The sequence below is a fragment of the Pleurodeles waltl genome, chromosome 8 (assembly GCF_031143425.1).
Source record: "Pleurodeles waltl isolate 20211129_DDA chromosome 8, aPleWal1.hap1.20221129, whole genome shotgun sequence".
NCBI classification, from domain to species: Eukaryota; Metazoa; Chordata; class Amphibia; order Caudata; family Salamandridae; genus Pleurodeles; species Pleurodeles waltl.
Genome location: NC_090447.1, coordinates 832,980,529 through 833,005,995, shown reverse-complemented (window position 1 = coordinate 833,005,995; position 25,467 = coordinate 832,980,529). Strand labels below are relative to the sequence as shown.

At 43.7% G+C, this 25,467-nt stretch overlaps 1 long non-coding RNA gene across 2 annotated transcripts in view; it reads left to right on the top strand.

Moving 5' to 3' along the window:
* The window catches only part of LOC138250342 (uncharacterized), a 31,419-nt gene extending 16,028 nt beyond the window's left edge, over positions 1 to 15,391 (top strand). Inside the window, exons 2-3 of one of the 2 annotated variants that reach the window (XR_011194934.1) lie at positions 5,641 to 5,923; positions 14,315 to 15,391. This is a non-coding gene — a long non-coding RNA (uncharacterized lncRNA). Of the gene's footprint in view, positions 1 to 5,635; positions 5,924 to 14,314 lie in introns of both variants that reach the window. The other variant, XR_011194933.1, reaches the window with a different exon arrangement.
* The last annotated feature ends 10,076 nt before the right edge of the window (positions 15,392 to 25,467 follow it).

Genomic DNA, 25,467 nt, shown 5'->3' with positions numbered 1-25,467 from the left:
AGGGGGAAGAGTATGTGGAAGGGTTAGGGAGAGCATAGTAGCAGGGTGAGATGAATGCAGGAGAATTTAGTAGGGTTGTGTGGGAGGTCACAGAGGTAGAGTGAGGTTTGGTGAGTTAGATGTGGAAGTGGAGGGAAGAGCTTAGGCAGAGATATTTAGGAGATGAAAGTGGTAGAAGGTATTTGGGATGAGTCAGAGTGAGAATGGAGGATAGTTTGATAGAGACATGACATAAGAGTGATGAGTAGATAAGTGTGATAAGATGAGAGCAGGAATTCATAGATATCTAGTATAGCAACCCACCCAGGAGCCATGCAATGATCCACGAACATGCCAAGCACAGAAACAACATATACACATACATACATATATATATATATATATATATGTACACACACACACAAATACACACACATATGCACATACAATACATAATTAGAATCATGGGTAAAAAATACTAATCAGACAGGTTTAAGGAGTGTGTGTGTATTTTATTTTTATGACATAGTACTAATACATATTTTCCAAAGAAACTATAAATAAATAGAAATATACATATAATCTGAAAAAAATATGTATCCACATAGGCATATGCAGTTCATAGTTGTTTGAAAAAGGTAGTTATGAAGGAAAGAGCCAACTCTTGAGTAGTTTTCTGAAGACAAGAAAGTTATCTGTGGCTCTTATAGTTGGGGGTAATGAATTCCATAGTTTGGCTGCTTGGACGGAGAAGGATGTACCACCTATAGTATTTTTCTTGTATGGTGGTGTTCTAAGGCGGGGTGCCAATCTTGAGCGGAGGGTTCTTTGTTGGATGTATTTGGTAATTTTCTTTCTGATAAAAAGCGGTCCTGTTCCATGTATAGCTTTGTGGGTGATACAAAGCAGCTTGAAAGTGCATCTTCTGGCAACGGGTAACCAGTGTAGTGCTCTCAAGGAAGGGGAGATGTGGGCTTGCGGCTTTATATGTAGTAGTAGCCTGGCTGCGGAATTCTGGATACGTTGTAGATTTCTTCATAACAGATAGAGATGATCCATGGTAGAGGCTATTGGCATAATCCAGTTTGGATAGTACAAGCAAGATAGTAGCTTGCACCTTGTGTGGAAATCCAAGGTGGGGGAAGACGCGTCGTAAAGTCTTTAAGGTGATGAAGCTTGTGCGTGCTAATTTGTCTACTTGGGCATTCATAGTTAACTTGGAATCCATGGTGATTCCTAGGTTTTTAACTTCCTTGGATAATTGAGGAGGTGGTCCGAGATCGTCAGGCCAGACGCACAGAGGGTCATAATTTTTCCAGTAACCACATATGAGTATTTCTGTTTTGGAGGTATTTAGTTTGAGATGGCTCCAGGTCATCCACTGATCAACGGCTCTGAGGCAACTGAAGATTTCTGAGTTTTTCAATGTTTTTGGGGCCTTCTAATTTAAGTAGTATTTGTGTGTCATCTGCATAGTTGTAGCATGTGAGATGGAAATCATTGATCAGTTCTGGTAAAGATATCAAGTAGATGTTGAAAAGCAAAGGTGAGATGATTGACCCTTGGGGGACCCCTGCTTTTGTGAGGTAGGGTGCAGACGAGAAGGGGGGCGACTGGATGATATTTGCTCTTTTTTGAAGATAGGAAGTATTCTAGTCGAGAGCAATCCCTTGTATGCCGGCTTCGTGGAGTCTTTGAGTTAGGGTGTCATGGTCAACTGTATCAAAGGCAGCTGAGAGGTCCAAGAGAAGTAGAGCAGCAACTCCATTTTGGTCGACGGTGTTTTTAAGATCGTCCCAGATTGCCATGAGTGCCGATTCAGTGCTTCTTCCTGGGCGGAATCCAGTTTGGAAGTCTGAAAGTATAGAATTGTCTTCAATGAATTGTGACATCTGGGCGAATGCTGCTCTTTCTATCAATTTGCCCAGGAAAGGTCCATTTGTGATTGGTCTGTAGTTGTTGGGGTCTTATGGGTCTAGGTTTGTTTTCTTTAATAAAGGTCGTATGTATGCCTTTTTCAGGTCTGCAGGAAAAGTTCACAGGTGTGGCAGGTGTGGCAGCAGAAGTAGATAGCAGGATGTTCCTGAAGATTTGTGGTGGGCAAGGGTCAGAAGGGCAACCAGAAGGTCTGCTTGCTTTGACCAAATCCATAAATTCATCCTGGGATATTTGTTTGAAGGACTGTAGAGGTTGGGATGGTTTATTCTTAAAGGGTATTTTTGGAAAGGGGTTGGTGCTGATGGTTTTCTTCTGTTTTAAATAGGAGTCCAATGTGTCTGCCTTGGTTGTGTAGTGAGTTGCCAATTTGTTTGTGAAATTTTCTTTTATAGTAATGTATATTCTAGCTCTGGTAGTTACACCATACACCAGCAAACAGAACTCTCTACATATGATAATGTGTCTCATATTATTCATTCCAGATTATTAGATAACGTGGTAGCATCACATGTCAGATATAGGTTCAGAAAGTTTCAATGAATCATGTTTCATTCGCTCTTTCATTTATCATGCTACAGGGTCAGATAGGTTTTATTCAAATAGGAAAGTACCCCCAAGCACAGCTCTGTCTTTTACATCCTTACATGTGTAGGATTAAGGGCTGGATGCAGCCAACACATGTTAGATAGTATAGTTTTTAGTTAATACCACAAAATATGACTCTTCAGCAGACGGTTTATACATCCTTACAGATAGACAGGACATTAAGGATGAAATGGCACACTTGAAGAAAACAGGCCGTTCTAATGCTGCAAAATGGGTACAAATGGTCTTAGGTTTAGGGTTTTTAGGAGTAACATGCCCGCCTACTGAGTGTAGTAGTTATTTAGTAAATCCTTTACCCAAGGATTGTGTTCGTAGGCCAGGAGTTAGTGTTACTGGATCAGTTTATACCCATGATCAATGGCTTCTGATAATGAATTTTCCTGTACTCATGTCTTTATGGAACAGAACTGACATTAGTCAGGATGCAGTAAGAAAGTGTGCAAGTATTTGGGACAACAATGTCATTACACTTGGATAGATAGTTCAGTAAGTCCTCAGACAGTCATGAGATTAAAATCTGTTCCTTTATCATTCAGAGAAAACTGCACTGTTAACGTAGGCAGGAACATCAACTGCAGTGCCACAATAGATAACATGGACATGCAGGGGGCCCCTCCAGCCTCATGGACTATTATTGGCAGTGTGGAAAACTACTGTACACTCAGCTACCACTGAACTGGAATGGCCTATGTACGATGGTCTCCTTGCATGCCCCTGTTTTGGTAATCCCTGGGGGCATTTGATCAAATCTTCATGAACACCCCATGAGCCGTCCAACAACTTGTTTACATCATCACTGAAGGGGAATAACTGCAGAGTAGTATGGCACTACCATTTGGAATGATCTTTCCCAAGAGTTCCGTTTTTTTATTGATGCACAGTTGGTCTTTGGAAGTATTCTGCCATCTCTTCAGGCAAAGGCAACTGCTTAATGGCTACAGATAAATCAATGGGAACTTATGAAGTCTATGAATACTATGAAAGAAGGATTTAATGCCATAAAGGAAGAGCTGCGTGCTAGGAGAATGCTGATAATGCAGCACCATTATATACTTGACCTTATGACTTCCATGGAAGGAGGGGTATGTGCAAAGATTGGGAATGCGTGTTGTACTTACATCCCAGCAAATATGTAGACAATGTTACTTTTTCAGAGGCTATACAAACTTTGCATAATCTACAGAAGGAAATGGTAGATGAAGGACGTGCCAGAGATGATTGGCTTGGTGGGTGTTTTTCTTTACTGCCATCCTAGATGTCAGGACTGTTGGTAGCCTTGTTGCCAACTTTTGTGGCCCTGTTATTGATATATTTTGGTATTCAATTAATTTTAGCATGTTGTAGAAGGGTCAGTACAAAGGCGGGGAGACGTTTACAGTTAGGACACCAGCGTGAGTAGTAGATGCTTAGGGCAATATATATATCACCAATGCAGACCAGGGTTTAGACCCAGTAGTTGAAATGTCAACTAGAGGGGGGAATGTTGGAGAGCAAATGATATGTGAAGAAATTATGCTACATCAGACATCGCTAGAAAATGATATAAAATTAAATGTGGTGAAAAAGCAATGTAGGCCTAAAATCTGTGCGAATGCCAGAGAGGTGAATAATTCACTTGAAAATAGAATGCATGACCAGCAAGGACTTCATTAAAGGAAAACCCATGTTTGTATGCTTGAAGGAATTTAGGGTCTTAGCACACAGGTATGTATGCTGTTGTCCCAGTAAATTAAAACATGATTGAAAAATAGGAGTAGGAGACTGAAATAGCTGTGAAAAAGTGAACACAGAAAGAGGTCTTGGAAGCAGAATGATAAAACACACATGCAGATGCACATGAATTCAAAAAAAGTGAATAGTTTGTTTGTCAAGCATTGTTAGAACTGCATTAAAGAGTGCGTAAGAAACAGGTTAAAGGTTTAGGGACACCGGTGATGTGATGTTTTGCAGCAAACATGCAACTGCTAAGTAACCTATTATTTGACCTTTTGTAATAAGCATTGTTCATGTTGATATATAGTGGCTGCTTGTGAAGCAGCGCAGTGAGAGCACCTGTTTACCTGTATGGAGATAGCTACTGTCCTTGCCGCAACAGTCAAAACCTGTTTTTGCCTTGCCAAGAGGAGTCTTGTCTTTTTTGTAATCATAGGTTTCTTTGCAACAACAGTGACTGCACCCACTCTGGGTAGGGCACTGATGGGAATATTTACTGGCTGAGTGGAATTCCACAAGGCGGTAGTAACTAACTGGGGTACCAACTGCATGTATGCATACATGCATACATAAATTACATGTGGGACAATTGTGGGGTAATATATGATGAGCTCATTGATCAGTTGGGGTGTCTGTGTACTGGCAGATCGTCTTAACTGAGGGGGACCAAAGAGAAGTCTACATTCTCTACCCCTGAAGGCCACTTCCAGTTTCAGGTGATGTCCTTCGGGTGGAAGAAAACCACTGCCGCCTTTCAGAGGTTGATCAATAAGGTTCTGGCTGGGGTGGAGAACTTCATTTCCACCTACCTAGATAACATTGCGGTCCTCAGTTCCAGAAGGGAGGACCATCTCTGCCACCTCAGAGAAGTGCTTCAGGCTCTGCAGAGAGCAGGCCTGACTATCGAGGCCTGTAAGTGCCAGATAGGGCAGGGTTCTGTGGTGTACTTGGATCACCAAGTTGGATGGGACAATGAACAGCCCCTTCATGCCAAAAGTCATGCTATTATGGCTATTATTAGTTAGGACTCATTACACTATGCCACTGCTAATCAGTGCTAAAGTGCTTGCGCTCTATCCTTTAAACATGGTAAAATTAGCTTACAACCAATTGGCACATTTAATTTACTTGCATGTCCCTAGTTAAGTGTTACTACATGTAACCAAGGCCTGTAAATTAATAGCTCCTAGTGGGCCTGCAGTACTTATTGTGCCACCAACTTAAGTAGCTATAAGGAAAAGCCCATGAATCCCCTTTCTTACCTGAATTGAACCCTGGGGTATCCCCTGCTGTCTTTCCTCACCGCCGGAATACCTGTGAGGAGAGAAAGAGATGTAGGGTTAAAGCGGTTGGGGGAGCTTTGGAGAGTCACAATCATTAACAAAGGACTCTATCTTAGAACAGGTGAATGGGGCACCAATAGCCATGAATCAATCCGGACCGAAGGAAGGAGGGGACAAAAACACCAAGGCTGGCAGAACCAGAGAGGAGAGAGACAATGCAAATTGCAGGGAAGAAGAGGAACCCTGCCGCAGGATGCCAGAAAAGGAAGAAGAAGGAACCTGACCTAGAGAAGACGTCACCACCCACCTCAAAGAGACCGAGGAGACCTGGACCGAAGAGTGGTGGATCCTGCCGGAGGACGCTTATTAGCCTGCTGCAGCTCAGTAGAGTTGTGGCATTGTGGGTGAGTGACTCAAGGGAGGGAGTGGGACACTACAGGGTGAGGAGGCTTGTGAGGTATGTGTACCGCTAGCCTCATTCCCACCAACACTGCCCAGGGGTCAGCCGAATGATTAGTAAAGCACAAGGCGCTTGGTGTGAAGAGCATTAGGGCACTTTTGTTTTATTTAATAAGGTACAACGTTTTGATTCACCTGGTGACACTGGGCATTTCTTTTTAAGTTTATGTACCAGCTTGTGTGAGATATACTACCATTTGCTATGCACAAAGACCTCAGTGGAGATCACTAAAACAGAGGGTGATAATCAAACCTCTTTTGAGGGAAGATGGTTTCAAGGTGACTGTTTCATGGCAAACTCACAGGAGCCATAGAAAGAAATACCCCACAATACTCAGAGGAACGTTCAGAGAGGGTTATTTTAGACCCAGGTTGGGTCATACATGGTTATCCCTAACCTAAGTACTATCCGTGATAGTGATGGCTTAGAGAGAATACCTAGGGTTTCTTTTGAGAGAAGGTCACATACCACCCCATCAGAGAAAGTCACAGCCATATCAAGAATCCCTATGCCCAAAACCAAAAGAGATCTACGTGCTTTCCTTGGCCTCCTCAGTTATTACAGATGATTTATCCCCTGTTTTTCCCAGCTAGCGGCCTCCTTGACTGGTCTTTTAAAGAAATCCTGAGGAGCGTCACAAGAACTGAAGCACCCCTCCCAAGTAATACTCAAGGCCTTTCAAGCCCTACATTTACTCATCGCTCTTCCTTTTCTTGAGGATTCTGGTGGTGTCATTCTTTCGGGGACTCTTAGAGAGAAGAAAAGAGAGCCCAGTATCAGCCATATAGAAGAGAAGAAAAAGATTGTCAACCCCAAGAACCTCATCAAAACTCACAAAATCAGCCTAACTCTGTGAAATTAAAACCTCCAGATTAAGAAACCTACACATCATCTGTGTCCTTATATCCACCCTTCCCTCATACAATAGCCTTTTTAAAACATGTCTCAGTCCAGCCATTGCAGTCTGTGTGTGAGATTGTAAACTGCCATTTCGACCTGGCAAAAAATCCTTTTGCCAGGCCAAACCATCATTTTTAACACACATAAGTCATCCCTAGGGTAGGTCCTGCCTAGCCCATGGGGCAGGGTGCATTGTATTAAAAAAGTATGACATGTACTTTTAACTTTTAAATGTCCTGGTAGTGAAAAGCATTTACATTCTTTTATTACTAATACAAGGACCTTAGGATAACATTGGGTTAACTTATTAAAATAATAAGTGATAACTTTCATTTGGGAGCAAGTAGGAATATCTAGTTTGGTATCTAAAGAATTGTAATTTAAAACCCTCTTTAATGGTAACTTTTTTTTTTTTAATAAGCTAGTTTTATTGTTTTACAAACTCCAATAAAGTACGCACCAGTCGTCATTGTCACAGGTAGTACTACATTACAAAGAGATACAATACTCAGTACTGCAGCTCCATACCATAAAATTCCCCCATATCGTCCCATGTTTTTGCAGATAGCCCCTTGCAATATAGATAGTTTTTTCTTGTTCGATGCACCAGTCCACTTCTGCCTGCCACCCTACAATTGAGGGTTCCTGTGAGGATTTCCATTTCCAGGTGATATCATGCTTAAACACCAGCATGGTGACCCCAATGAATGTTCGCTCCACACTCGGGCCACCAAGGTCTTCCAGCAAACCCAGTAAGGTCACTCTAGGATTGAGGTCCAGAGGCCGATCAAGCACCTTCAAGAGTTCTGGTGTTATATTTTGCCACTATCGGACCATCGCAGGACATGACCAGACTTTGTGGTAAAAGTCTGCATTGGACGCAAGGCAGTGGAAGCATGTGGTCTAGGAGCTTCTGCCTGCTCAGTGAAGTTGTAGAGGGTAATACAATTTAGGTAGAGATAGGATGAGTCAGCCTGAGGGGCATAGCGATAGCCAGCTCTCGAGTGACCATCCTTGCTTTGCTCCACTCAGCATTTTCTAGTTCCCTCATCCATGCCTCCCACCTCTGGTCCTGTGTGGAGAACCGATTTGGGGCATTGGTGGCCAGAAGTCAGTAGACCTGGGCGATAGCCCCCATGACAAGCCTCATTGTAGTAGCTTGACCTTGAGATGACTGAACTGATGTCAGTGTCGGGGGGAAGTTAGCTGTGACGGTGTGAAATTTAAATATTTGTGAAATTGGGCACAGGAGAGTTGATATTGGTCCTGTAATTATTGGAACGTCTGCATATAGCCACCTGCCCAAACACCTCCAAGCATGATGATACCTATCCTGTCCCATTTCTGGAATCCCTCCAGTCCGCAGTGTGGCACAGACAGCTCTCCTTCTAAGCAGTCACGGCGCCCCAGTGGTCCCCAGACCACAGGTTGGGAACCAATGTTCTAAGGTGAGTTTACCCTATGAAAAAGCCTTCTGCTGGGATTTCATGAATCATCGTGAGAGAAAACTATTTTCTCATGATTTTCCCAAAGAGGTTATGGAAGTGCTCCAGAAGCTAAAATGAGAGCATATTTATGGCAAATTCACACTATCTTTCTCAGCCAGGTGAGAAGGAAGTCTGACATTTCCAGTAAAATATGTAACAGAAGCAGCCTGTCAGCAGTGTTGCCAGATTTTAAGAGCATTCTCTAGCCCAAAGCCAAAGAAAAAGTAGCCCAAAGTAGATCAATTTTGCTACTTTAACGAAGATGGGGTAGTGGCAGACAGTAGATGGAGCAGTAGATGGATATTTGTGGCTGGACAGTCTTACAGAAGTGGTAAGCAAAGAATTTCTGCTCTTGTGAACTGTATACCTTATCTCATTCTTGCATGGTGCAACCCGCACAAACCATTTTTTCCTGCACAACTGGAAATAATATAGTCCGATTGTGCGTGATCTAGCCCAATCTGGCAACACTACCTGTCGGTTGATTCCCTTGTGTTGTACTGCAGTTTCCCAGAGTGTTCTAAAGAACAACTAGAGTGCTTACTTATGACAAAAGTGTGGCCCACCCGAAGCCATCTTGTTTGAATAAATCTGGTAAAAAATTAAAACGTTTAATTTAGAAAGGAAAAAAACGAGGGGGTTCATTTTGACATAGAAATTATGGTTAGTGCTGTACAAAGAAAAATTAAGACTTGTTTTGTGGGTTCTCAAAAATCTTCCTCTTCTATTTCATTAAAACGTTCTGACATGCATACTGTAATATGCGCTTTTAACACCAGCAGCAGACAGCAGGTTACCTCCCTGCTGATCAACAGCTTTACTAGAGCGTTCTAATGAGCAACTAGAGAGCTAACATTCTGAATTTATGCCAAAAGTGTGGCACATCTGAACACCATCATGATGGACTCAAAGTGGAAAACTGAAAGCATTTTCTATTGAGGATACTCCATTAAATAAGGAACTTATGGAGCTTCATAAAAAATAAGGGGATCATTATGAACAATTTCTGGCTGTGTTCATGCTGGCAGTCTAAATATAGACCGCCAGCCCCCTTGAGACCCCGCAGGCCATATAAACAACATTCCATTGGGCTGGCCGGCGGAAACAGTGTTTCTGCCAGCCGGCCCAGCAGAATGCTGGGCAGGACATTGCTGACGGCTCCACATAGAGCCGTCGTCAATGCCGTAGTGGGCGAGTGAAGCAGCACCTGTCGTGCAGATCACTGCCCGTAAATCGGGCAGTGACCTGCGTGACGGGGCTGTGCACGGGGCCCCCGGAGCACCCTTTCCGTCAGCTTTTCCCTGGTGGGGAAAACTACCAGGGAAAGGCTGGAGGAACAAAGGTACTCTATCGCTGCCCTGTGGGATAGAGAGATCCACCATCATCAGGCTGCCTGTCGGCGGAAGCCTGGCAGTGGCGGTCTTCCCTTGTCCAGACCGCCATGCCGGTGGTGGTAATTTCCGCCGCCGGCGGCATGGCGGTCTGGACCGTCATGTTCATAATGAGGTCCTAAGTCTCAAGATGGCCACCAGAGAAAAAAGGGCCCAAATGTAGCACAAATGCCACCCTACTGTAGCCCAAGTATAGCCCAATGACACAAGTGTGCAAAACTTTTGTGTTTTTTCAGTCTTATATAGCGCAGACTAGACCCGAAGGTATTAAAGGGCTTTATATGAGCATCACTTACATTTCACAAGGACGCATTCATTTTGGTTTTAGGCATTGGGAGATTAATTGATTTGCCCAGAATCACGGAATGTCGAGCTGACGCTGAAACTCGAACCTAGTTTCTATGTTGCCAAGTGTGCAGCTCTGACTGTAACGCCACATCCTCTTCCCTAAATGTAACATATAATGAAATGGATAAATAAACATAAAGATAGCAAATAATTTAAAAGTGCTTTGTCACAATTTCAGAAATCAAAAAATATGTAATTTTAGTTTTTTAACGCACTAATAATTTCTAAGGGAATAAAACCCTCTCATTTTTATAATTTCTAAAGGAAATGCTTTAGGTAATACAATTTTGATTACACCAAGATGACATCAGGCGTGCCACACTTTTGTTACAAATATAGAATATTAGCAATCTAATTGTTCATTAGAATACTATGGGGAGGCAGAGGTCAAAGGTATAGACTCAGATAACTAAGGGCAGGGAGGAGGGTGCAGAGACAACAAGTTGAACACGCTGGGCAGGCAGAAAGGGCAGTGGCAGCACAACAGACCAAGGAGAGCAGGGGAAAGGGGGCAGGGTCAATAAACCAACCATGTGGCAATATAATAGACCACTGAGGGCAGTAAGATGAGGCAGTAGCAGAACAACCATACATGCCAATAGACCCGATTCAGGTAGGAGACTCCAGATGTTTTTAAGCCCCAAAAAATGGCTTTCATTTCTCTGTCTCCTGCCTAAAATCTCCTTTTTTCAGTATATGTCAATGGGGAAAATCATTTCCCAAGTTTTTATTCAAAATCTCCCTCATACCGAGTTCAAAATGTTGGCCGGTATGGTACAATGGATCACAGAGGGCAGGAGGAATGGGGAAGGGACATGGACTCGGATAACAGAGGGCAGGAGGGAGATGGACAGGGGCACCATATTGACCTTACAGGGCATTCGTCAGGGTTTGCAGCAGCACAATACACAACACAGGGCAAGCGGGACGGTAGTGTATCACAACAGACCATGGAAAGCAATATGGAGGGGACCAGGCCATGCACATGGACAACAGAGAGCAGAGGGGAAAGGGGCAAGGGTAGCAAGCTGACCATACCGGACACACCGAAGGGACAGTTGCAGTATAATGGAGCATGAAGGGCAGGAGGGAAGGTGCAGGGGCACAACAACAAACCAGGAAAGGCAGGCTGGAGGGGATAGGGGCCTGTACATGGAAAACAGAAGGCAAGGTTTAAAGGGCCAGGGTAGGAACTGCAAGATGATCATGGAAGGCAGGTAGGATGGGCACTGGAAGCACATCATGGAGGGCAACAGTGAGGGTATAATGGCATACACACAGACAATGGAGGGAAGGTGGGAGGGGAATAAGTGCAGCAAGCTGACTATACAGGCAAGGTGGGAGTGTTAGTGTAGCACAATGCCCATGGTGGGCAAGAGGGAGTGTGCAGGGGCGTGCATGTCCCATGGAGGACAACAGGGAGTAGTAGGGGCTGGACACAGACAAAAGAGGACAGGGGAAGGGACTTCATAACAGACCACACAGGGCAGGCAGGAGAAGCAGTTGCGGCACAACAGAGCATGGAGGGCAGAAGTGAGTGGCAGCAAAATGGACCATGGAGGACAGGATGGAGGGGATAGGGACATGTGGACCACAGACAGGCCCGGTGGAGGTGACAAGGAAGGCAGCAGCCATTGGACCATGCTAGGCAGGTGGGAGGACAGTGGCAGCTCTACAGAACACTCAGAGTAGATAGGAGGGGCAGTCTTTGAACATGGTGGACAAATTAGGAGGAAGCAGGGGCGTGCACAAAGACATCAGAAGGGCCGGGGGGAGGAGGATAGGGGCAGCAAGCCAGGCACAGAGGCTAATCAGGAGGACAATTATGGGGCATCAAATTGGGCAATGGGGGGGGCAGGAGGAATAGGCACGGATATCAAGCTAAATGGAGGGCAGTGGCAGCCCAACGGACCATGCCGGGCAGGAGGAATAAGTCTGTTGCATGGACTCAGACAACAGAGGGTAGGGAGGAGGTGGATGGGGCAGCAAGCTAACTATTTAAGGCAGGCAGGAAGGGCAGTGGCAGAATAACAGTCACACTGGGCTGTATACAGGACTGCAATGAGGGAGCAGGAGCATGGATTTGGACAATGGATGGCAAGGGGGGGCTGCAGTCTTTGGGGGGGCAGCACAATGCCAGGCCAGGGCCAGATTTAAAACCAAAAGCAATATTACATGGTCACAGAGACGGGCCATACACAGTTTAGCAAAAGATGCAAACATTATGATTAGGCCTGCAGACATGGGAACACGGTTGTTATGCCTACAGACATGTACATTAAAGTAGCACTTAGACAGTTGCATGATCAAAAATGTTATGCCACCATCACTGAACAAGAATATAGAAACACCATCTGGGAATACTGGGACAAACTGAACACTTGGAAGGACATGGGTTTGATTGAGGTAGAGGATAATAATAGCTGAAGAATCTCCACCCTAAAACGCCTGTATTATATCTGTTGCCTAAATTTCACAAATCGACCTCTGACCCTCATGGGAGAACTATTGTCTCTTCTATTGGGAGTCTGCTGGAGAAGACATCTAAATAAATAGACGATTGCTGATTCAGTTTGTCAATTCTTTACCATCACACATAGCAGACACTAGGGACTTCCTAAAAGGATTAGAGGGTATACATTGGTAATCTGATTACCTTTTGAGGACCTTAGATATACAAGCGTTATACACTAGTATAAGACACCAGGATGGAATCAAAGCTTGTGAACACTTCCTGAGAGCTATACCATTGAGCCTTTTTGCACACACTTGTATTCTTCTTGATATAATATTATTCTGTCTGACTAACAAGATCTTTTCTTTTCAGGGCATGCTATACAGGCAGGTGCAGGGGGCAAGTATGGGTACATGCTTCGCTCCCAGCTATGTAAACCTTCTCATGGGCTGGTGGGAGGAGCGGGTATCAACTGCGTCTACCTTTGCTAAGGACATGGAAAAATGGGCCTTACGGCTCATTTCATTGATGATTTATTTCTGATTTGGCAGGGTAGTGAGGAGGAGGCCAATAGCTTTGTTGAAATACTCGGTAATAATGAACTTACAATCTACAGCCCATACACACAAGGAACACATAGTATTCCTAGACGTATAAATGATGGTGGTGGACAACAAAATCATATTGAGACTACACCACAAACCTGCTGCAGACAATAGCCTGCTACATGTTCGTAGCACCCCTCCTTCCCACCTCAAATTGAGCATTCCATATGGGGAGTTAGTTTGGGCCTGTAGAAATTGTAGTGATGATGCTACATTTGAGAGAGAGAAAGTCATCATGCTTGACCGTTTTGCCAAACGGGGATACCCTAAATGGGTACTGAATAAAGCAAGTGAGAAAATAGACCCTTGCACTCTCAATGAGATCCTCTTTTGTAATGACCAGCAGAAAGAGATACGAATCAATGAGGACAGTAATGTAAGGGTGATCCCAACATATAATTCCAAGCCGAAGGGTAGTCGTGAAATTATGAGTAAAAATTGGGATCTTTTACAATGTGATCCAGTGACTGGTGAAAGTGTGAGCAGCCGACCTTAGATCACTTATCGTAAAGCAAGATCTCTCAGAGATCTACTTGTCAGGAATAACACTGAGGTGAAAGATGCAAAAGAGAATGCTTTAGATAGATCCATACCAGGCTTTTTCATTTGTGGTAGTTGTAAGGCTTGCAAACACTCATCTAACACTAAGAAAATCACAGTCCCTGGTAAGAATACAATAAGACCCTTTACGAAGTTCATCACTTGTAGTACACTACTTGTTTTCTACATTCTTGAAAGCCTGTGTAGTCTGTGGTATGTAGGTAGTATCATACATCCTGTGTGGAAGAGAATTTTGGAACATGTGAGAGCCATCAGGAATAAGGATGAACATTATCCAGTTGCCAGGCATTTCAAAACATTGTTTTAGTGACATGAACTTTTGAGATATATTGGAGTCGATCATGTGGCAGTAGATCTCAGGGGTGGGGATCATAGTCTAGCACTAAGAAAACTTGAATCTAGACTTATCATACTATTAAACACCAAGGTCCCAGCGGATCTTACCTCTGATGAAGAGTTACATGTTCATTTGGATTAAGTACAATAGGAAGGATTTGTTAGTAAGTTGTGTGAAGTATGGAACTGTATGAACGGTTGTGGATGCTCTTTCTGCGGTATTGTGTAACCTGTTTTTATCTTATGTTTTAGTTCAGGGAGGAGAGTAAGGGACTCTCACCTCGTGTCCTGGGTATAAGAGGAGCCCCGGCTGTGGCACCCTACTATTTTCTTCCAGCAGACACCTGGAGCACTTGGGTGATATTTATCTTTTACTCAATCAGTTGTGTTGGAGGGGGACCATTTTTTTATAGTGTATGTGTTGCATGACATACAGGGCTCAGTGTTATAGGGCTCTACATTTCTGATATGTTTTACGCCCACTTGGGCTTTAATTTTCAGTGCAGTCATGTCTGCATCAGTAATTCTAAAGTGATGGCACTCCTGGGCTGTATTTCGCTCAGGTTACACCACATTGGCCTTGGGATACTTTGTAGCATCTTATGTAGGCTACATCATGTAACACTGTTAGTTATTTCCATGTGCTGGATTTAGGTTAAGGGAACCATTTTGATACAACAATCCTTTTTAGCCACCAGGAGCAACCCATCACAGGTTATTTATACCATTGTTTATGGATAGTTAACATCTCATGGAATGGGTTGCACTAGACTTTGGCGAGAGGTAAATATGCCAGCTGTTTTCAGAGTACGTCCCGTGTTGACTTTTCCTGACTATGATTATTTAGAGTGATATACGCATTCCCTGGTTATAAGTCTAACCTAGCACGATTTACGTATGGCAATTTTGAACATAACACTGATGCATGGGTTATGTTGCCAGTACTCATTTTGTGACAATGACTGTGAGGAAATTTTGAGAGACATAGTTCAGGATATAACGAGGTGTGCTGTCTCCTCAAAATTTATACACAAGGTTATATGTATTTGTTTCATTTGATTTTATATGCATGATGTCACAATTTAACACAATTTTACCTTGCAGGGATATCGCTTAAACATTCTATTGTTATACATTTGATAAACTTTCCTGGTTCAATATGGCCGCCATGTTCACAATGAATGTATTGCAATTTGAGTCCCTCTTCGATGTTGTTTGGGTGTTTGGGTTCATGGGATACATAAGGTTCTATTAAGCACGCGCGTGAACAAGGCTTAGTGCTGAAATACGTTTCAGGGGCTGGATTTGCTTCATTAAATAATTTTTGGAATGATCCATGAGAGTGTGTGTTCCTACTTTGTTCAGAAGGCGTTTTTTACAATTTGTGTATCCAGGGGCGGTGCCTGATCACACACGCCACTCCAGAGGCAGCAGTGGAATGTTTTGAGGTGTAATATATATATATATATATATATATATATATATATATATATATATATATACACATATATATATATATATGCACATATATATATATATATATATATATATATATATATATATATATATATATATATATATATATATAGTTCAAATATGTTAGAGTAAAAGGAATAGGAAGACCATGGAGATGTTATCATAAATCTCTAGTGGGTCTATTGACTATGCATATTGTTCTTTTAATTAGTATATGTTGTATTTATGGGAACTTGGTGTGGTGGTAAATTATTTAAAAAAATTCCCAATGTATAAATTTCTGTATTTTTTAAACAGCCCTGAAGAAGCGCTGTATGCACAAACCATTTGTTAGCTGTATTTGCTGTGTTAACCACTTCTGTGCCCAGCACGTAATGGTTTCGTCCTAGGGCACAGTGCTCGTGTGACCAGGACATAACCATTACGTCCTGGGCACAGAGCCCAAGGCAGGGATGGAAGGGGAAGCCCTTCTCCTTCTACCCCGACCCCCCACCCCCGTGACGTCAGCACGCGATCGCATGCTGACAATCACAGAGGCCTCCTCCCATTGCAAAGCATTTCTCTTCCTATCACATGGAGGAGCCCGGAGAGGCTTCAAAGGGAAGGAAATTAATTTCCTTCCCTTTGAAGTCTCTCTGAGCATTTTAGCAGCCGGATTGCAAGCAATCCGGCTGCTAAAACGCCCACTAGACACCAGGGATTTACTTTTTTGGGGGGAAATTGGCATAAAGGAGCGACCCCTTTGGCAAGGGTCGCTAATGGGGGGTGCATTTTTTTTTAAGGCCTTTTCTGCCCCCCCTGGGGGCAGATCACAGATAGGCACCAGGGATCTTTTTGTTTTTTTTAGAGGTGGGGAGCGACCCCTTAGGCAAGGGTCGCTCCCCTAGGGGCAAATTATATTTAGGCCATTTCTGCCCCCTTTGGGGGCAGATTGGCCTATTTTTATGAGGCCAGTCTGCCCCCAAGGGGGACAGAAACCACTAGACACCAGGGAGGTTTTTTTTTCTTCGTGAATTTCACGCAAGGGGAGCGACCCCTTAGGCAAGTCTCGTTCCCTGGGGGGCAAATTTATTTTAGGACATTTCTACCCCCCTGGGGGGCAGATCAGCCTATTTTAGGTCAATCTGCTCCCCAAGGGGGGCAGAAACAACTAGGCACCGGGATCTTTTTTTTTTAGCCAATGTCACGCAAGGGGAGCGACCCCGTAGGCAAGGGTCTCTCCCCGGGGGGGTGAAGGACAAATTTATTTTAGGCTATTTCTGTCCCCCCGGGGGCAGATCGGCCTATTGTTATTAGGCCGATCTGCCCCCGGGGGGGGCAGAAACCTCCAGGCGCCAGGGCAAGTTTTTTGTTTGTGATTTTTTTTGTTTGTTTGTTTTTTTAGAGATGGGGAGTGACCCATTAGGCAAGGGATGCTCCCCTGGGGGGAAAATTGTATTTAGACCATTTCTGCCCCCCTTGGGGGCAGATCGGCCAATTTTTGTTAGGCCAATCTGCCCCCATGGGGGCAGAAACCACTTAGGCACCAGGAATTGGTGTGTGTGTATGCGTGTGTTTTCTTTAGGGAGGCAGCCCCTTGGGTAAAGGTCACTCCCCATGGGGGCACATTACTGTTGGCCATATCTGCCGCCTGGGCCTATTTTTGGAAGGCCCATCTGCCCCCAGGGGGGCAGAAAGCCCACCAGAGGCCAGGGAAGTTTTTTTCCCAAAAATAAGAGGGTGGGGGTATGGCCATAACCCCACCCGAAATAAATGGGGCCAAAGTTGTTCTGCCCACTAGTGGGTAGATGGGGCAATTACCCCTGATCCACACCCCGGGGGGCAGAAAGTCTACTAGATGCCAGGGAATTTAAAAAAAACAAAAATATTGGGGTGGTGGCTACCAACCAGTATGGGCCTGGTTATGCCCCCACCTCAACTGAAGGGGGTAACAGTCTTTCAGCTCTCCCCGCACTCTAAAACATCTTATCCCACAGCAAGCAAGAAGACATTTGATTATTTGGGGTTTTAGTTTTACATTTGGGCCATGAGAACTTGGCTTACTCTCAAAATCGTCCCACTTGGAATGGTGAGGGCTGGACTTTATGGACTTTGGGACGATGCCATGTAGAAAAATCCACAAGACCTAGACACATCTGAAAACTAAACATCTGGGTGATTCCAGGGTGGTGTGTTTCACATGCACCACGCACCATTTTTGTACCCACAACCCCCTGCAAACCTCCAACTTTGCTGGAAATCACACATTTTTCCCACGTTTTTGTAATGGATCCTTCCGGAATCTGCAGGAGTACACAAAAATTCCTACCACCCAGCATTGTCTCATCTATACCGATAAAAATTCTGCTGCACTTGTCAGCCTAAACATTTTTTTTGCAAACTGCCCTTTTGGACCCTCTTTGTTCCCCCTCAATATCGACATGTTTTTGGCTCTTCCCTTTCACAAGCACTTGGCCCACCTACACCATTGAGGTATCATTTTTACCAGGAGACTGAGGGGAAGATTGGGTGGTATGAAATGTGTCCCAGCGCGGTGATCCTACACAGAAATGTGGGAAAAATGTGATTTCTAGCTAAATTTGAGGTTTGCTGAGGATTCTGGGTATGAAAACATTGGAGGATCCACGCAAGTCACACCTCACTGGACTCCCTCAGGTGTATAGTTTTCAGAAATGTCTGGGTTTGGTAGGTTTCCCTAGAAGGCTGCTGAGCCCAGGACCAAAAACGCAGGTGCCCCCCTGCAAAAACAGGTAGTTTTGTATTTCATAATTTTGATGTGTCCAGATAGTGTTTTGAGGCATTTCCTTTTGTGGGCGCTAGGCCTACCCACACAAGTGAGGTACCATTTTTATCGTGAGACTTGGGGGAACGCTGGGTGGAAGGAAATTTGTGGCTCCTCTCAGATTCCAGAACTTTCTGTCACCGAAATGAGAGGAAAAAGTGTTTTTTTGGTCAAATTTTGAGGTTTGCAAAGGATTCTGGGTAACAGAACCTGGTCAGAGCCCCACAAGTCACCCCATCTTAGATTCCCCTAGGTGTCTAGTTTTCAAAAATGCGCTGGTTTGTTAGGTTTCCCCAGGTGCCGGCTGAGCTAGAGGCCAAAATCCACAGGTAGGCACTTTGTAAAAAACACCTCTGTTTTCTGTGAAAAAATGTGATGTGTCCACGCTGTGTTTTGGGCCATTTCCTTTCGTGGGCGCTAGGCCTACCCACACAAGTGAGGTACCATTTTTATCGGGAGACTTGGGGGAACGCTGGGTGGAAGGAAATTTGTGGCTCCTCTCAGATTCCAGAACTTTCTGTCACCGAAATGAGAGGAAAAAGTGTTTTTTTGGCCAAATTTTGAGTTTTGCAAAGGATTCTGGGTAACAGATCCTGGTCAGAGCCCCACAAGGCACCCCATCCTGGATTCCCCTAGGTGTCTAGTTTTCAAAAATGTGCTGGTTTGCTAGGTTTCTCCAGGTGCCGGCTGAGCTAGAGGCTAAAATCCACAGGTAGGCACTTTGTACAAAACACCTCTGTTTTCTGTGAAAAAATGTGATGTGTTCACGTTGTGTTTTGGGCCATTTCCATTCGTGGGCGGTAGGCCTACCCACACAAGTGAGGTACCATTTTTATCGTGAGACTTGGGGGAACGCTGGGTGGAAGGAAATTTGTGGCTCCTCTCAGATTCCAGAACTTTCTGTCACCGAAATGAGAGGAAAAAGTGTTTTTTTGGTCAAGTTTTGAGGTTTGCAAAGGATTCTGGGTAACAGAACCTGGTCAGAGCCCCACAAGTCACCCCATCTTGGATTCCCCTAGGTGTCTAGTTTTCAAAAATGCGCTGGTTTGCTAGGTTTCCCCAGGTGCCGGCTGAGCTAGAGGCCAAAATCCACAGGTAGGCACTTTGTAAAAAACACCTCAGTTTTCTATGAAAAAATGTGATGTGTCCACGTTGTGTTTTGGGCCATTTCATTTTGTGGGCGCTAGGCCTACCCACACAAGTGAGGTACCATTTTTATTGGGAGACTTGGGGACCGCTGGGTGGAAGGAAATTTGTGGCTCCTCTCAGATTCCAGAACTTTCTGTCACCAAAATGAGAAGAAAAAGTGTTTTTTTTGGCCAAATCTTGAGGTTTGCAAAGGATTCTGGGTAACAGAACTTGGTCAGAGCCCCACAAGTCACCCCATCTTGGATTCCCCTAGGTGTCTAGTTTTCAAAAATGTGCTGGTTTGCTAGGTTTCCCCAGGTGCCGGCTGAGCTAGAGGCCAAAATCCACAGGTAGGCACTTTGCAAAAAACACCTCTGTTTTCTGTGAAAAAATGTGATGTGTCCACGTTGTGTTTTGAGCCATTTCCTTTCGTGGGCGGTAGGCCTACCCACACAAGTGAGGTACCATTTTTATTGGGAGACTTGGGGGACCGCTGGGTGGAAGGAAATTTGTGGCTCCTCTCAGATTCCAGAACTTTCTGTCACCAAAATGAGAAGAAAAAGTGTTTTTTTGGGCCAAATCTTGAGGTTTGCAAAGGATTCTGGGTAACAGAACCTGGTCAGAGCCCCACAAGTCACCCCATCTTGGATTCCCCTAGGTGTCTAGTTTTAAAAAATGTGCTGGTTTGCTAGGTTTCCCCAGGTGCTGGCTGAGCTAGAGGCCAAAATCCACAGGTAGGCACTTTGTAAAAAACACCTCTGTTTTCTGTGAAAAAATGTGATGTGGCCACGCTGTGTTTTGGGCCATTTCCTTTCGTGGGCGCTAGGCCTACCCACACAAGTGAGGTACCATTTTTATCGGGAGACTTGGGGGAACGCTGGGTGGAAGGAAATTTGTGGCTCCTCTCAGATTCCACAACTTTCTATCACCGAAATGAAAGGAAAAAGTGTTTTTTTGGCCAAATGTTGAGGTTTGCAAAGAATTCTGGGTAACAGATCCTGGTCAGAGCCCCACAAGGCACCCCATCCTGGATTCCCCTAGGTGTCTAGTTTTCAAAAATGTGCTGGTTTGCTAGGTTTCTCCAGGTGCCGGCTGAGCTAGAGGCTAAAATCCACAGGTAGGCACTTTGTACAAAACACCTCTGTTTTCTGTGAAAAAATGTGATGTGTTCACGTTGTGTTTTGGGCCATTTCCATTCGTGGGCGGTAGGCCTACCCACACAAGTGAGGTACCATTTTTATTGGGAGACTTGGGGGACCGCTGGGTGGAAGGAAATTTGTGGCTCCTCTCAAATTCCAGAACTTTCTGTCACAGAAATGAGAGGAAAAAGTGTTTTGTTTGGCCAAATTTTGAGGTTTGAAAAGGATTCTGGGTAACAGAACCTGGTCAGAGCCCCACAAGTCACCCCGTCTTGGATTCCCCTAGGTGTCTAGTTTTCAAAAATGCGCTGGTTTGCTAGGTTTCCCCAGGTGCCGGCTGAGCTACAGGCCAAAATCCACAGGTAGGCACTTTGCAAAAAACACCTCTGTTTTCTGTGAAAAAATGTGATGTGTCCACGTTGTGTTTTGAGCCATTTCCTTTTGTGGGCGGTAGGCCTACCCACACAAGTGAGGTACCATTTTTATTGGGAGACTTGGGGGACCGCTGGGTGGAAGGAAATTTGTGGCTCCTCTCAGATTCCAGAACTTTCTGTCACCAAAATGAGAAGAAAAAGTGTTTTTTTTGGCCAAATCTTGAGGTTTGCAAAGGATTCTGGGTAACAGAACTTGGTCAGAGCCCCACAAGTCACCCCATCTTGGATTCCCCTAGGTGTCTAGTTTTCAAAAATGCACTGGTTTGCTAGGTTTCCCCAGGTGCCGGCTGAGCTAGAGGCCAAAATCCACAGGTAGGCACTTTGTAAAAAACACCTCTGTTTTCTGTGAAAAAATGTGAAGTGTCCACGTTGTGTTTTAAGCCATTTCCTTTTGTGGGCGCTAGGCCTACCCACACAAGTGAGGTACCATTTTTATCGGGAGACTTGGGAGAACGCTGGGTAGAAGGACATTTGTGGCTCCTCTCAGATTCCAGAACTTTCTGTCACCGAAATGAGAGGAAAAAGTGTTTTTTTGGTCAAATTGTGAGGTTTGCAAAGGATTCTGGGTAACAGAACCTGGTCAGAGTCCCACAAGTCACCCCATCTTGGATTCCCCTAGGTGTCTAGTTTTCAAAATTGTCCTGGTTTGCTAGGTTTTCCCACGTGCTGGCTGAGCTAGAGGCCAAAATCCACAGGTAGGCACTTTGTAAAAAACACCTCTGTTTTCTGTGAAAAAATGTGATGTGTCCACGTTGTGTTTTGGGCCATTTCCTTTCGTGGGCGCTAGGCCTACCCACACAAGTGAGGTACTATTTTTATCGGGAGACTTGGGGGAGCGCTGCGTGGAAGGAAATTTGTGGCTCCTCTCAGATTCCAGAACTTTCTGTCACCGAAATGAGAGGAAAAGGTGTTTTTTTGGTCAAATTTTGAGGTTTGCAAAGGATTCTGTGTAACAGAACCTGGTCAGAGCCCCACAAGTTACCCCATCTTGGATTCCCCTAGGTGTCTAGTTTTAAAAAATGCACTGGTTTGCTAGGTTTCCCCAGGTGCCGGCTGAGCTAGAGGCCAAAATCCACAGGTAGGCACTTTGTAAAAAACACCTCTGTTTTCTGTGAAAAAATGTGAAGTGTCCACGTTGTGTTTTCGGCCATTTCCTTTTGTGGGCGCTAGGCCTACCCACACAAGTGAGGTACCATTTTTATCGGGAGACTTGGGGGAACGCTGGGTAGAAGGAAATTTGTGGCTCCTCTCAGATTCCAGAACTTTCTGTCACCGAAATGAGAGGAAAAAGTGTTTTGTTTGGCCAAATTTTGAGGTTTGCAAAGGATTCTGGGTAACAGAACCTGGTCAGATCCCTACAAGTCACCCCATCTTGGATTCCCCTAGGTGTCTAGTTTTCAAAAATGCGCTGGTTTGCTAGGTTTCCCCAGGTGCCGACTGAGCTGGAGGCCAAAATCCACAGGTAGGCACTTTGCAAAAAACAACTCTGTTTTCTGTGAAGAAAAGTGATGTGTCCACGTTGTGTTTTGAGCCATTTCCTTTCGTGGGCGATAGGCCTACCCACACAAGTGAGGTACCATTTTTATCGGGAGACTTTGGGGAACACAGAATAGCAAAACAAGTGTTATTGCCCCTTGTCATTCTCTACATTTTTACCTTCCAAATGTAAGGCAGTGTGTAAAAAAGACGTCTATTTGAAAAATGCCCTGTAATTCACATGCTAGTATGGGCACCCCGGAATTCAGAGATGTGCAAATAACCACTGCTTCTCAACACCTTATCTTGTGGCCATTTTGGAAATACACAGGTTTTCTTGATACCTATTTTTCACTTTTTATATTTCAGCAAATGAATTGCTGTATACCCGGTATAGAATAAAAACCCATTGCAAGGTGCAGCTCATTTATTGGCTCTGGGTACCTAGAGTTCTTGATGAACCTACAAAGCCCTATATATCCCCCCAACCAGAAGAGTCCAGCTGGCGTAACAGTATATTGCTTTAAAAAATCTGACATCGCAGGAAAAAGTTACAGAGTAAAATGTGGAGGAAAATGGCTGTTTTTTTACCTCAATTTCAATATTTTATTTTATTTCAGCTGTTATTTTCTGTAGGAAACACTTATAGGATCTACACAAATTACCCCTTGCTGAATTCAGAATTTTGTCTACTTTTCAGAAATGTTTAGCATTCTGGGATCCAACATTGGTTTCTCACCCATTTTGGTCACTAACTGGAAGGAGGCTGAAAGCACAAAAAATAGTAAAAATTGGGTATGTCCCAGTAAAATGTCAAAATTGTATTGAAAAATGGGGTTTTCCAATTCAAGTCTGCCTGTTCCTGAAAGCTGGGAAGATGGTGATCTTGCCACCGCAAACCCTTTGTTGATGCCATTTTCACGGAAAAAACCACGAGCTGCCTTCTGCAGCCCTTTTTTCAGATTCTTTTGAAAAAAAGTAAGTTTTCACTGTATTTTGGCTAATTCCTTGGTCTCCTTCAAGGGAATCCACAAAGTCTGGGTACCTCTAGAATCCCTAGGATGTTGGAAAAAAAGGACGCAAATGTGGCGTGGGTAGCTTATGTGAACAAAAAGTTATGAGGGCCTAAGTGCGAACTGCCCCAAATAGCCAAAAAAAGGCTCGGCACAGGAGGGGTAAAATGCCTGGCAGCGAAGGGGTTAATGAAAACTACAAGTGATTCAATAAAGAAGGAAGGCTGTATTTGCTGTGTTGATGAAAACCATAGGTGATACAATAAAGAAGGAAAGAACAGAGACCAATGACTAATGTGTTTACATTATGTTACATTATGTGATTTTGTTATATCTCAGTATTGTTATTTTTTATATATATATATATATATCACATATACACATATATACACATATACACATATATGTGTGTATATATACAATAAAACCATAAATATATAAAAATTAGTAACATATATTAATTCATATACACAATAATATACACAATAAATAAAATATTTAAAATTGAAAAAGCCAAAAAAACACATTTACAACCAATACTATAAACATTAAAACAAATTTAAAAATAAAGCCAAATAATGTAAAACATATTTAAAAATGCTATAAACTCTATGTAACCAACATTATTAAGTCTATTAGAGTCTAAGAATATTAAGTATACTATCGTTGCTCTAGTTTATGCAAGGGTAGAGAAAGTATTTGACTTTGAAGGGGTAAAATGTACTGTTCCCACTCCAGTCTAGGCATCAGTATGGAAAGCAGTGGATTTTGGAGGGGTGAAATGTAGTATTCCCACTCCAACCTGTACAACAGTAGGGAAAGTGTTGAGCTTTGAAGGGGTAACATTTACCACTCCTACTCCAGTCTGTAAAGCAGTGGAGAAAGTGTTAGATTTTGGAGGGGTGAAATTTACTAATCCCACTCCACTCTGTCCAACAGTAGGGAAAGAGTTAGATTTTGGAGGGGTGAAATGTTTATATTCCCACTCCAAACACCACAACAGTAGGGAAAGTGTTGTACTTTGGAGGGGTAAAGTTGACTATACCCACTCCCGTCTGTGAAACAGTAGGGAAAGAGTTGGATTTTGGAGGGTTGAGATTTACCATTCCTACTCCAAACATGGCAACAGTAGGAAAAGTGTCAAATTACTAAGAGGTTATTTTTACTCTTCCTACTGCAGTTCACACAAGAATAGGGAAAGTACTTCACTTCAAACACATTACATATACAATGTAAAAAAAAAAAAAATTAACATGAAAATGTATATGTAATAAAAAATAAAAACACATGCCTCAATTTACATTGTTACTATTTATTAAAATAATTATTTCTATGCCAGAACCGGAGGTTGAGATTATGCTTAGCTCTTCCTTTATTTCCTACTCATCAGCCATAACAAACTAGGTATTGTTGACATTTCCAAAGACTACAAATCCCATAAGTCTTTGCTACACCACACAGAAAGAAAATAGAAATATATTTGGGAACCAGGAATAGCACTTCCTCTTTCTTCACTGCTCAGCAGCCAGATAAATTACTGTCCTCACTCTCTTTTGTTGCTAAAATATGGTTTATTCTGTGCTTGTGTTATTTAATGCTTATATTTTTCGCATTCCTCATGTTTAATTGACACTTTTCTGTCACTTGGGCCAGTAGAAGGTTTGCGCATGCAGTCCAGGAGCTGCCTTGAGGTTGCTGGCTTCATTCTGACTTTTTGGGCCTCCGGGTGTTATTGCGACATCTCAGCAGGAGCGCGTCTCCTTGTCAGGGATAAGGCCAGGCGCGGTCCAGGTCTCGCCCGAAATTCCGCTGCGCAACTCTGCGGCACTTTATGCGCATCACTGGTCATCCTCGCTTGTTCCTAGAATGGTCATCAGCGTCCTCTGCCCTGTGGTAAAACTCACGTAGCTGCAGGTTCAGGGCATTGGTGGTTAAGATGCACTTATCAGTGCTATCC